Here is a 14,151-nt window from a genome sequence, read left to right as displayed (position 1 = left end):
GTCCTCTATACTAATGCTTCATTACCCACAATACTTCACAGCATGTTATTTGCATAGACACAACATTATGATAAGCATACAATTTTAAGAAGTTTCTTAGGACCACATTGTTGGTGCTGTTTTTGTATTTGTTGTTTTTGTTTTATGCGTAACCAGTTATTTAATCCTGCCAAGTAATGTGAGTTAAAAGGACCAGTATGTTATGTTGGCACAACATGCGTTTCAGGGCATATGCTACAACTTGTGTAAAGATCTTCAGGAACATGTGCTTTCCACCCAAATGTGCATTTCAAGCTCCCTAATTCTAATGTTCACTGCCCAAACTCTGCATTTCCTCAGTATTTGACAACATGAGTAGAAATACACTTTTTTGCTATTTCATTAACTATTCTGGTAACTATAGTTTCTGAACAGTGATGCCTATATGAAGAGTAGCTAAAATGTCGTCATTCACTCACATGAAATAAACGTTGTCAAGCAATTATCCGTGTTCTGCAAGTGCTTATTTCTGCAAGAGGTTATTTATAAGGAGTAATTCCAAGGCAAATTTGATGGAAGTGCATATGCTACTGTAATGTACGAAGACTTTCCATTGAGGAGTCTGTACTCTGGCACCACCTGCTGGTCATAGGTAGTTGAGTACCTAAAGGTCCTGTGGTAATAGGGACCTCTAAAGAACATGCCTGTTTTTGTTGATCACATCTTAATCATTTCTGAAAATGTCAGTGCAGAAACTGTAATTGGGGGCACATGACTCCGCTAAGTTCCTGCTTTTCCTGCCCGGTACAAGAGACCCTGCTCGCACACTGTGCGACCAATGCACAAATGAGCAGCCCAGCCCCTGTGGACTATTATTTTCAGCCGTTTTTTTTTTGCTGTTGTTGTTTCGGCGTTTTGCCGATAATGCCCTTATCGGTGCATCCCTAAAGGAACGCATTGATATTTCTAAAATTTGGTTGGAAATATAAATGATGGTGTTTTGCTGTTTAGTGAACAAACCCTGATGTGATGGGTTGTTCTTATCTTGAATATATTCATAGTGCTAGTTGCTTCAACTTACCACTTTAATGAAGCTGGTAAAACTAAACCAGTAAAAAGTAATAATTTACCAAGCTAAATGATTACGTTTGATTGAAGCCCAAGCTTTACAATTTCATTAAAAGTTCAAGTTACATTTTACGATAAGATCCCAATATTAATAAGTCCTCTCACCAATTGGCCGATTACAACAAAAAAACAGTTTCCAGATGACCGAGAATTTGGCTTTACTGCTCCAGTGTTGTAAATTAGAAATGGCCACATGTACTAATTTACTGTAAATTTTGTTTAAATATGTAAAGTGGGGGGGGGCGTATGTGTTAGAGCCCTGCTCGGGACTGCTTTTTCAATCCCGCTCCCGCTGATTTTTTTTTTTTTGCCCAATCCCGCAATGTGGGTGTTCCAATACTGCCCGCTTCTGCCACAAATGTGGCCAATCACCTTACCTAAACTGTAGATTTCCTGCGCAGTCCTGCAAGGCTGCCCTCGAGTTGCTCCCTCACGGCGTCTCTTCTCTTGCTCTGCCCAGGAACAAGGCGGAGTCACGGGAAGTGACGTCACATCACGTGACTCAGTTTTGTTCCTGGGCGGAGCAAGACAGGAGACACTGTAAGGTAGCAGCGAGAAGGCAGCCTTGCGGGACTGCGCGCGGTTACCGGGACCCGCAGGTACAGTGTCTAACCACCCGCAACCCCAGCAAGTTTTTTGGCTGGGTCCCGCAGGACTCACGGGACCCGCCTTCCAATGCAGTCCTTGTGTGTGTGTGTGTGTGCATAATATATATAACTGTCTCAAGCACTTAATTGGCATTATAATTTGCATGTGCCAGAAAGCCAGGTGTAGCTGAAGGGTTCATAGTGCATATGCAGACCTTTATAGGTGAAGTGGTGTGCCCCTAACTATGGGCACCCAGTGGAGCATACCTAGTTGAATCTACTTAGGGCTTGAACAGCATCTTTAGGCTGCAAGTAGCCAAGTCCCCAGAGTGTTGCTCCTCCCATAGGCACTATACATGAGCTTCGTTAAAAGGAAATCCTGATCATACAACCTTAAAAAGGCTATTCTTGCTAACTTTTTTGAATATGGAAAGAAAGGTGGGGATTTATTCTACATTTAATAAACTACTCGCCAAACCATAGTGCTGTTTTAAAGTTAATCGTGTATATAATGACCTCTACTTTATGACCACCTGCCTAATATTATGTAGGTCCCCCTTTTGTTGCCAAAACAGCCCTGACTTATCGAGGCATGGACTCTACTAGACCTCTGAAGGTGCTCTGTGGTATCTGGCACCAAGCCATTAGCAGATCCTCTAAATCCTGTAAGTTGCAAAGGGGAGCCTCTATGGATCGGACTTCTTTGTCCAGCACATCCTACAAATGAGATCTGGGGAATCTGGAGGCCAAGGCAACACCTTGAACTTGTTGTTGTGTTCCTAAACCATTTTTTCTTTGTGGCAGGGTGCATTATCCTGCTGAAAGATACCAATGTCGGGGAATACAGTGTCCGTGAAAGGGTGTACGTGGTCTGCAACAATGCTTAGATAGATGGTATGTGTCAAAGTAACATTCATATGAATGGTTTTCCTGCAGATCATTGCCCAAAGCATCACACTGCCTCTGCCAGCTTCTCTTCTTCGCATAGTGCATCCTGGAGCCGTGTGTTCTCCAGGTAAGAGACGCCCACACACCTGGCCAGCCATGTGATGTAAAAGAAAACCTGATTCATCGGACTAGGCCATCTTCTTCCATTGCTCTGTGGTCAAGTTCTTATGTTTACGTGCCCATTGTAGGCACTTTCGGCAGTAGACATGCATCCGCATGGACACCCTGACTGGTCTGTAGCTACGCAGCCCCATACCTGACAAACTGTGATGTACTGTGTTTTCTGATACCTTTCTATCAGAACCAGCATTGGCTTTTTCAGCAATTTGAGCTACAGTAGCTCGTCTGATAGGTAGTGATGACTGCGGACCGGAAACACCCCACAAGAGCTGCAGTTTTGGAGATGCTTTGACCCAGTTGTCTAGCCATCACAATTTGGCCCTTGTCAAAGTCGCTTAGATCCTTATGCTTGCCATTTTTTCCTGCTTATAACACATCAACTTTGAGGACAAAATTGCTGCCTAATATATCCCATCCACTGACATCCACTGATGTCATAACAAGATTATCAATGTTATTTACTTCACCTGTCAGTGGTCTGATCGGTGTATTCAGCTACAAGCGTGGCTAAATATCCCTGTGCATATTATACATTGAAGCCTTGTTTCCAAAAGTCATGCAGCACCGCAAGCATTCCTCTTGCTGTCAAAGTTATGTTAATAAAAGCAAGCAAAAAAGACTAATAATATGTAATTTGAATAGTGCAAGGTTGAATTTCTTGTTTTGACTATTTTTTGTCTATTCCTAAGTAGCAAAGTCATCCAGAACCATCTATTTATGCATTTTGCAGTTTTGTGATTTTTCAGTTTAATGATATCGAGTCAACCCATGTCCTTTGTAGAATGTCCTCAGGAGAAGGTACCTTAAAGATGTACCTACCCATTTGATGGGTTCCTAGTCTTTGTGTAGTTTAGATGCCCTTAAACCACAGAGCGTGGTAAGGAACTTGTGTATGAAATGAGGTAGGATGCTGTATTGTGTTTCTTAAAATAACAAGTGTCTGGTCTTTTTTGTGTGGTGTCCTCCACACATTTACATACTACAACATCATGAACCGTTGAGGAACATAGATAAACAAACACATGCTGCAACAGAGAGGTCACCCTGTCTGCTGGCGGTCTGTAAACCACCAGCAGAACAAAGATATTCATAAGAAAAAGCAAATGCAAGCAACTGGGTGCTTGTTATGAAATTAATGCTGACCTGTAAATCTTTCTTTTGAAAAAGCTCCATATATAGTATAAAACTAAGCATTTGCCTTTGCTTTTACATGAGTAAAATCAGTTTGACTTTATCCTCTGCAAATAGTGATATACTCTTAAATCAAAATTGAGGACCACAGGTTAAAAAAATAAGCCAACATTTAACTTCAGCTTATTTTTCAAAATTCTCTTAAACAATTTTGTTTCTTTGGTTTCACAGATCCCTGAGTTTATAAATCCACCTCTGACATATACATAGCTGTAAATGCATTGCATAGTCTTCCAGACCTCCTCCTCAGTAGGTGAGGAATGAAGGTGGTGCATTACTGATAGGGAATAAGTAAGAATAAGTAGGCATATTTGTATTATAGAAAAGTTATGGTTGCCAAAAGCAACAATTAAGCAGCGTGTAGTGTATTTTCAAGTAGCTGTACTGTAGAGGGTGCTAATGTGACAGACGTCTACACCAGTAAACCATATCAAAAGTGTCAAAGCCCTTCCGGTTTGACAAGCTTTGGAGAATTACTCCGATAGTTTCCATTTTACAGTCTATTTCATCTTGCAGCTATTTTGCAGTAAAGGAAAAAAAGCATGCCAGGATGAGGAATTGCTTTTTGCTTTATACCATAAGGGTAGATAAAAAGATGATAGCAAGAATAAATGCACTGGGGTCTGTTCATATATGCAAACATTTGGCATTTTATGGTTTTGACATTTGGCGTATAAAGTATATGTCTTGTCAAAATGGTAATGTTAAAGTGAACAATTTTAAAGGCTATTATCATTCATACTTGTTTATTGAGGTAGTTACAATAATTTGTTTACAGAAATGTAGTAAGATATGAATGTAATTCCATGGAATTACCAAATCTAACCATATTGACATAATTTTGTTGTAAAGTTTCAGTTGGATATTTAAGTGTCCTTTTTGACAGACTCCATGTCCAGCTGTCTCATGGTCTGGTTCACTGTGTTGAATTATTTAGCCATGGACCTTACCATGGTTGGTATAGATAAATGTAAATTAGGCCTAAGCAACTTTACTCTTCTCCTAGATAATATATCAGGCTACCTGATTAATATGTGCCAACATATACCTATTTGTATATGCATGTGAGATCTTACGACCATTCATACACATATATACCTTTGCAAGACGACAGGTTCCGTTACAACTGGGTTTAACAAATCATCATAACACCTATTTGGTGGGTAAAGGAACACTTAATTTTTGTTTTTTGGTTAAATAAGTGTTAACATTTGGTTACATAGTTCATAAATTTCATTCTGAAACCCAAAATAAAGTGTGGGCAGATTAGTAATGGTGTGGTCATTTGGATCCTCAGCTGTGACTATATCCGTAACAATGCTTTTTCAGCACTGATCTGTTTCTACCAATAATCAGTGGTATATTATGTCCGTAGCTGACCTTTTGGGTGATCGGTCTCCCTGTGGCGCTACTGTTCAAAAGGCTGGTAAAACAGAGATCCCTGACATCCCTAACTCGCCCTTTAAACAGGGTCTGCATATAATCCATAGCTTACCTCCACCCGGCACCTTGCATTTTTAAAAGGCAGAGTGCTGGGATATGACATCATATCCCATCACAGATGACCACGTGGTAGCAGTGGCGTTGCCCTGGATTAGGCCGAATATAAATACAGTACTGCCAATAATTTCTGTTCATTTGCCAGCTGCATGCAGGCTCGTCATGAGTATAGCAAATCCTTTCATGCATAATTCACGCTTACATAGCTTCAGAGCTAAAGATGAAATGTGTTTTTGCTCTTGAGACTTTGCTTAAGTGTGAATATATACATAACGTGATTATTAAATTACGAAAAATACAGAATGTTCCATATTCCTGATATGCCCTTCTCATAGAGGATATGTCGCCTACATGACATGTAAAATTAAATTAATTAAATAAAACTATCTATAAATTGTGCTTTCTATATTACTTGAAAGTAAAGGACTTATTGTTACCTATGCAAAAGTGGCACATTGTGGCAAATCTTACACAACTGATTTTTTATCCTGATTTCTCTCCTTTATACCACTGTTTCTACCAAAAGAGGGAAGCAGGAGAACAAAAGGGGAGGAATAATGGTAGAAAGTATGAGTCACCATTATTGGTGATATGCGCATAAGATGGGCAGAGCCGGACTGAGACTGAAAAGCAGCCCTGGAAACATTTGGAGACCGGCCCCATATAGTTTATCTTGCGGTCAAGCTCTTACAGTGGGGCAAAAAAGTATTTAGTCAGCCACCAATTGTGCAAGTTCTCCCACTTAAAAAGATGAGAGAGGCCTGTAATTTTCAACATAGGTACACTTCAACTATGAGAAACAGAATGGGGGGAAAGAATACAGGAAATCACATTGTTGGATTTCTAATGAATTCATTGGTAAATTCCTCGGTAAAATAAGTATTTGGTCACCTACAAACAAGCAAGATATCTGGCTCTCACAGACCTATAACATCATCTTTAAGAGTCTCCTCTGTCCTCCACTCATTACCTATGGAACTTGTTATCACTATAAAGTCACACTCCAAACCCCACTATGGCCAAGACCAAAGACCTGTCGAAGGACACCAGAAACAAAATTGTAGACCTGCACCAGGCTGGGAAGACTGAATCTGTAATAGGCAAGCAGTTTGGTGTGAAGAAATCAACTGTGGGAGTAATTATTCGAAAATGGAAGACATATAGGACCACTGATAATCTCCCTCAATCTGGGTCTCCACGCAAGATCTCACTCCGTGGTGTCAAAATGATCACAAGAACGGTGAGCAAAAATCCCAGAACCACACGGGGGGACCTAGTGAATGACCTGCAGAGAGCTGGGACCAAAGTAAAAAAGGCTACCATCAGTAACACACTACGCCGCCAGGGACTCAAATCATGCAGTGCCAGACATGTCTCCCTGCTTAAGCCAGTACATGTCCAGGCCCGTCTGAAGTTTGCTAGAGAGCATTTGGATGATCCAGAAGAGGATTGGGCGAAAGCCATATGGTCAGATGAAACCAAGGTAGAACTTTTTGGTAGAAACTCAACTTGTCGTGTTTGGAGGAGAAAGAATGCTGAGTTGCATCCAAAGAACACCATACCTACGGTGAAGCATGGGGGTGGAAACATCATGCTTTGGGGCTGTTTTTCTGCAAAGGGACCAGGACGACTGATCCGTGTAAAGGAAAGAATGAATGGGGCCATGTATCGTGAGATTTTGAGTGAAAACCTCCTTCCATCAGCAAGGGCATTGAAGATGAAACGTGGCTGGGTCTTTCAGCATAGCCAGTCTCCAGATCTCAACCCCATAAAAAAACCTTTGGAGGGATTTGAAAGTCCGTGTTGCCCAGCGACAGCCCCAAAACATCACTGCTCTAGAGGAGATCTGCATGGAGGAAAATACCAGCAACAGTGTGTGAAAACCTTGTGAAGACGTACAGAAAACGTTTGACCTCTGTCATTGCCAACAAAGGGTATATAACAAAGAATTGATATGAACTTTTGTTATTGACCAAATACTTTTTTTCCACCATAATTTGCAAATAAATTCTTTAAAAATCAGACAATGTGATTTATGGACTTATGTTGTCTCATTCTGTCTCTCCTAGGTGAAGTGTACCTATGGTGAAAATTACAGGCCTCTCTCATCTTTGTAAGTGGGAGAACTTGCACAATTGGTGGCTGACTAAATACTTTTTTGCCCCACTGTATCCCCACACGCACCCCTTATACATGCCCGATTCACACTATTTGCCATACAAATAACTATAAAACATTCTTTTTATTTATAAAAGGCCCTAATAAATTAAATAATAAATTAAATAAATTACACATAATGGAATCAAAACATTTGCTACTGCAAAACGTTTTGGATGAAAAAGTTCAATTTTATTCAGTGGAACAAAACAGCGATCACATTATTCTGCACAATATTCTTGTAAGAAACTTTTATTTCTTTATTAATTCATGTAAACTATTTTTTCATATTTAATAAAAGCTATGATTGAGAAATATTTTTTTGTTTTTATTTCCTTTTATTTGCCAACCTGCACATGCACATCTGCCCCCAGGCTTGCCACTCTTCCCCCATAAATGCCTTATACCCCCCTATATGCCACTCTGCCTCCCTGATATGCATTATACCCCCCTATATGCAACTCTGCCCCATGATATGCCTTTTAACCCCCTATATGCAACTCTTCCTCCATAAATGCCTTATACCCCCTATATGCCACTCTGCCTCCAGAAATGCTTTATACCCTTATATGCCACTCTGGCATGTAGGGGGTTAAAAGGCATATCATGGGACAGAGTGGCATATAGGGGGTTAAAAGGCATTTCTAGAGGCAGAGTGGCATATAGGGATTAAAAGGCATATCATGGGGCACTCTGCCTCCAGAAAAGTCTTATGCCCCCCATATAACACTCCCCCCCAGTTTACCACTGCTTCTGACTCCCTGGTGTCTGGTGGGGGCAGCGGATGGAGGCCGGCGTTCATTAAATTAAAGTGCCCGGCGTGCACGCACCGCGCCGCCCAATGGCCATGCCTCAGCTCTTCGCCCCACCCCTTTTAAGATGTGGGACAAAGTGCTGAGGCACGGCCATTGGGCGGCGTGGGGCGTGCACGCCGGCCCCCTTTAATTTCATTAGGCGCCGGCGACTCAGCAACTGTTTTGAATGTTGGTCTGCCTGGCCGCCCGGCCCACGGACTGGCCGACCCACCGGGAAATTTCCCGGTATCCTGGTGGACCAGTCCGGCCCTAAATATGGGTTTGTAATTTTGTAATACTTTTTCACGACACTGTATTGTATATACAGTGTGGTGAAAAAGTATTTGCCCCTTTCCAATTTCTCCTATTTTTGCATATTTGTCAAATATGTTTTGGATCATCAAACAAATTTTTACATAAGACAAAGGTAACCAGAGTAAACACAAAATTATGATTTAATGTGTAGAAGGATAAAATCTATACAACCCCTTAGTTACTAAATCAACCAATTAAGCAAATTTAATTGATAATCGGGTTCAATAAGACACGCCAGCACTTTTGAATCTAAGCATCAATTATATAAACACTATATATATATATATATATATATATATATATATATATATAAACTCTTGCAAGGTGCATTAGGCTAAAAGGTCTCAAAAAGCAGAACATGATGCCACAATCTAAAGAAATTCAAGAATAGATGAGAAACATCTGACATCTATTAGTCTGGCAAGGGCTGCAAATCCATTTCTAAGGCTCTCGGGGTCCACTGAACCACAATGAGAGCAATTATTTACAAAACTTGTAATAGTGATGAACCTTCCCAGCAGTGTCCAGCTTACCAAATTTTCCCCAAGACTGCATCAACGACTCATCCAGTAGGTCACAAAAGAACCCAGACTAACGCGAAGAACTGCAGGCCTTACATGCCTCACGTAAGGTCACTGTTCATGAGTTCACAATAATAAGGAGCAAAAACATCTTGATGACCCCCAAGACTTTTGGGATAATATTCTGTGGATCGATAAGTCAAAAGCGGAACTTTTTGGAAAACATGGGTTCTGTAAACATCTGATGTAAAGCTACCACAGCATTCTACAATAAGAACATCATACCAACAGTGAAAGACGGTGGTGGTAGAGTGATGGTCTAAGGCTGCTTTGCTGCTTCAGGACCTGGGTGTCACCCCTGACTGTTACAGATGTTGGATCTCAGCGGATGTGAAAATTGCCAAATAACCAGATATACTCATCCCTCTTTCTCCACCATCTCCATCATCGGGGTTTTCTTGCTATAAAGTCTCCTTGCAGTTCCTCTGGGCTTTGCTGATTAATTCTCTGATTTTCTGTGTATTGACCCTTGGCATGATTGTCTGATTTTGGCTTTTCTGACTATGCTGAATTTTCTTGTCCTTGTGCTGGCTCTCCATTATTGCTTCCTGCTGATTGCGTGTTCCTAAGGCCCCAAACTGTGGATATTTGTTTGTGAAGGTTACACTGGACAGCGTGCTATAATTGATGGAACCATGAATTCTGCTCTCCACCTTAAGTAGTTGGGTAATGCAGCATAACAGCATAACTATTATCTGAAGTACACAAGAAAATCCACCTCTGAATGGGTCAAAGGAATGAAAATAACGGTTTTGTAGTGGCCTAGTCAGAGCTTTTACAGAATCTCTGGGGAAATACAAAATATTTGGAAGACTATCAGACCATCCGATAGGGAGTACACCCACTTCTCCCATGGGTATATAACATATGCTAGATTGGAAATGATCTTGACTAAGGCGTACTCTATTAAAGACTGCAAAAGTATTAAGATACGTACTGTAACCTGGTCAGACCATGACCCTGTTCTTCTTGAATTTAGCAATAACTATAAGGTTAGTGGTCGCTCATGGAGGCTAAATGATGCTTTATATAATCAGTACAATTTAGAACAGATTTAGCTAGCCTCAGAGCAGTTTTTTTCAACAGTTTGGTGCGCATATAAAAGTACTACAACTTATAAAAATATAGAGAAACGTGAACTAACCTAAAATCACGTGCTATATAGTAAAATAAACAAATAATACAAACAATACTTCCCGAATAGGACTGCAGCAGCCCAAAAACGAACACTCCTCCTCAGGGTGTAGAAATTCAAACCAACCAAAAAATTGTTGGCGCAGATACATATAAGGGAAAAAAATAAAACCAATATAGTGTAGAAAGTAAAACCAATTTTTATGTGTGAATTTAATGTTGCACTCACAAATAGAATAGATGATTCGGACCCATCTAAGTTGAATGCAAAAGTGTCTTTAATAATCTTCGTTGACTCTAGAAAATAAACTTAAAATGGTGCAGTATCCGAGAAAAAAATGATTGAAATCATCAGCAAAAGAAACACTCACATTTCGTCCATGCACCCAAAAAGGTGCTTGCAGAGTGTCAATGAAAAAGTCCACAGGTTTTTGCAGTATAGATCCTTCTAAACGCGTTTCGCCGACTTGGCTTCTTCAGTAGAAGTATAATCGATCAAATATGTAATCTTATCTTGTTGTTGTGCTTTTTAAATGGTTACTTCCGTATGTACGTCATCTCGCGCCATCTGTTCCTATTGTCCCGTCCTATATGCGTCATCGCGCATTTTTTGCGGGTCGTATACGTCATCCGTTTCATCTCTATTGCCGTGTGTCTTTCAATCTTCCCTGTCTGTTTCAATAAAGGTTGTTTAAAGACATGGGCGGTTCAATGCGTGCTTTGTTAGTGTTGTCGCATTCCGTATATCGATACAGATGAGTAGGCGGCTTGGTTTTTGCTTGAAGTGATGCGATCCTCCCGGGGGTGGAGTTAAAAAAACATTTGCTTAGGGGTAATGCGCAGGTAAGTAAAAACGCTTTTGGCTCCCGTATCAGAGGGGTTAAACGGAAAGAAGACGGAAAAAAGACGAATAGAGAGGCATATCCACCAAAAGAACACCGAACATTATATGTGTATAGATAAATGTCTTAAAGTGAGTAAGTAAGATCAATAAATAACTTATAATGTGTGTGATAATATATCTATTTATTCTAATAGATTGATATATATGTATATATATATCATTTAATTATGGTGTGTGTGATCAATTGTGATTTTACGAAAACAGATATATCTATTTATTTTAATAAATTAATATATGTATATGTATATACAGTACTTAGATATATTTGTTTATTTTAGTGAAAAATAAAATGAATGAATGACGTGTAAGAAATAAATGTGATAAAGTGTGATGGATAATGTATTAATTTTAATGTGAATGAAAATGAAAATAAAAATGAATTCATGATGTATTGGTTTAAATAAAAATAAAAATGAAAATAAATTTGGTGTCTGAAGTGTGTTTATGTGTCAAGTGGATGTGGTGATAAGATAAATAATCTACATGAAATAAAATAAGATAATAATGTTACTAATATAAAAATCAATATAAATATCAAGGGTTATATATATTAAGATCCATAAGGGAAATATCGCGGAGGAAACATCAAAGAAACGCTCGCCAAACGAGAAACCGAGTGGATTTATAAGTTCCAGACACATAAAAAAGGGGGACTAAATATGGAACTCGACATTTTAGCCTTTATGGATTAGCTCATCTCTCTTAATTTAATTTTTTTATAGATCATTTTATTTTTTTATATCCGATTACTGATTTTTTTAGTATTTCCATTTCATGGGTATATTGAATATATATTTTTTCCAATAAAACCATTTTATTTAGTTTAGTTATATCATGATATCTTAATAATAATTTTTTTATATATACATTTTAAATATATTAATTGATATGATTTCCATATTTATACTAAATATTCATATTAATTCAATTGATAATATTCCTGTAAACATTTAATTTTTAAATACCAATTTTATTTTTAATAATAAACACTATTTTAAATATTTAATACATAAATGTTATAAGTATTTATTTTTAATATACGTATATATTATAGTAATCACTGTACATCTTTATATTTTTACTGGTGGAGATATTTCCCTTCCCTTATGGATCTTAATATATATAACCCTTGATATTTATATTGATTTTTATATTAGTAACATTATTATCTTATTTTATTTCATGTAGATTATTTATCTTATCACCACATCCACTTGACACATAAACACACTTCAGACACCAAATTTATTTTCATTTTTATTTTTATTTTTATTTAAACCAATACATCATGAATTAATTTTTATTTTCATTTTCATTCACATTAAAATTAATACATTATCCATCACACTTTATCACATTTATTTCTTACACATGTCATTCATTCATTTTATTTTTCACTAAAATAAACAAATATATCTAAGTACTGTATATACATATACATATATTAATTTATTAAAATAAATAGATATATCTGTTTTCGTAAAATCACAATTGATCACACACACCATAATTAAATGATATATATATACATATATATCAATCTATTAGAATAAATAGATATATTATCACACACATTATAAGTTATTTATTGATCTTACTTACTCACTTTAAGACATTTATCTATACACATATAATGTTCGGTGTTCTTTTGGTGGATATGCCTCTCTATTCGTCTTTTTTCCGTCTTCTTTCCGTTTAACCCCTCTGATACGGGAGCCAAAAGCGTTTTTACTTACCTGCGCATTACCCCTAACCAAATGTTTTTTTTAACTCCACCCCCGGGAGGATCGCATCACTTCAAGCAAAAACCAAGCCGCCTACTCATCTGTATCGATATACGGAATGCGACAACACTAACAAAGCACGCATTGAACCGCCCATGTCTTTAAACAACCTTTATTGAAACAGACAGGGAAGATTGAAAGACACACGGCAATAGAGATGAAACGGATGACGTATACGACCCGCAAAAAATGCGCGATGACGCATATAGGACGGGACAATAGGAACAGATGGCGCGAGATGACGTACATACGGAAGTAACCATTTAAAAAGCACAACAACAAGATAAGATTACATATTTGATCGATTATACTTCTACTGAAGAAGCCAAGTCGGCGAAACGCGTTTAGAAGGATCTATACTGCAAAAACCTGTGGACTTTTTCATTGACACTCTGCAAGCACCTTTTTGGGTGCATGGACGAAATGTGAGTGTTTCTTTTGCTGATGATTTCAATCATTTTTTTCTCGGATACTGCACCATTTTAAGTTTATTTTCTAGAGTCAACGAAGATTATTAAAGACACTTTTGCATTCAACTTAGATGGGTCCGAATCATCTATTCTATTTGTGAGTGCAACATTAAATTCACACATAAAAATTGGTTTTACTTTCTACACTATATTGGTTTTATTTTTTTCCCTTATATGTATCTGCGCCCCATAATTTTTTGGTTAACTTAGAAAAATAGCCTCGCAAGCAAAGACAAATAGAGAAAAAACCTTCCTCAATTATATATCAAGCTCTCAAAGCTGGAGAGGGCAAATAACAGATCTCTGAACGCTGAGCTTGTAATAGAAATAGATAGGGTTATATCCCTGATTAGAGACCAATTGACAACAAGAGCTAATAATATACTCTTAAGAATGAAACAGAAATGCTACTACATGGGAAATCGGGCAGACAAATTAATGTCCTACTAGCGTCAGATAGTAACAAAAGATAAAGTCTGTATTAGCCCAGATCATATTGGTACTGCCTTTAAGGAGTTTTATGCAAACTTGTATAAAATAGATACTCAAGATAAAGATA

This window comes from Sceloporus occidentalis, unplaced genomic scaffold (genome assembly GCF_023333645.1).
Source record: "Sceloporus occidentalis isolate IW3139 unplaced genomic scaffold, rSceOcc1.0.p SCAF_46, whole genome shotgun sequence".
Lineage (NCBI taxonomy): Eukaryota > Metazoa > Chordata > Lepidosauria > Squamata > Phrynosomatidae > Sceloporus > Sceloporus occidentalis.
Note: the sequence above shows the minus strand (reverse complement) of the source record.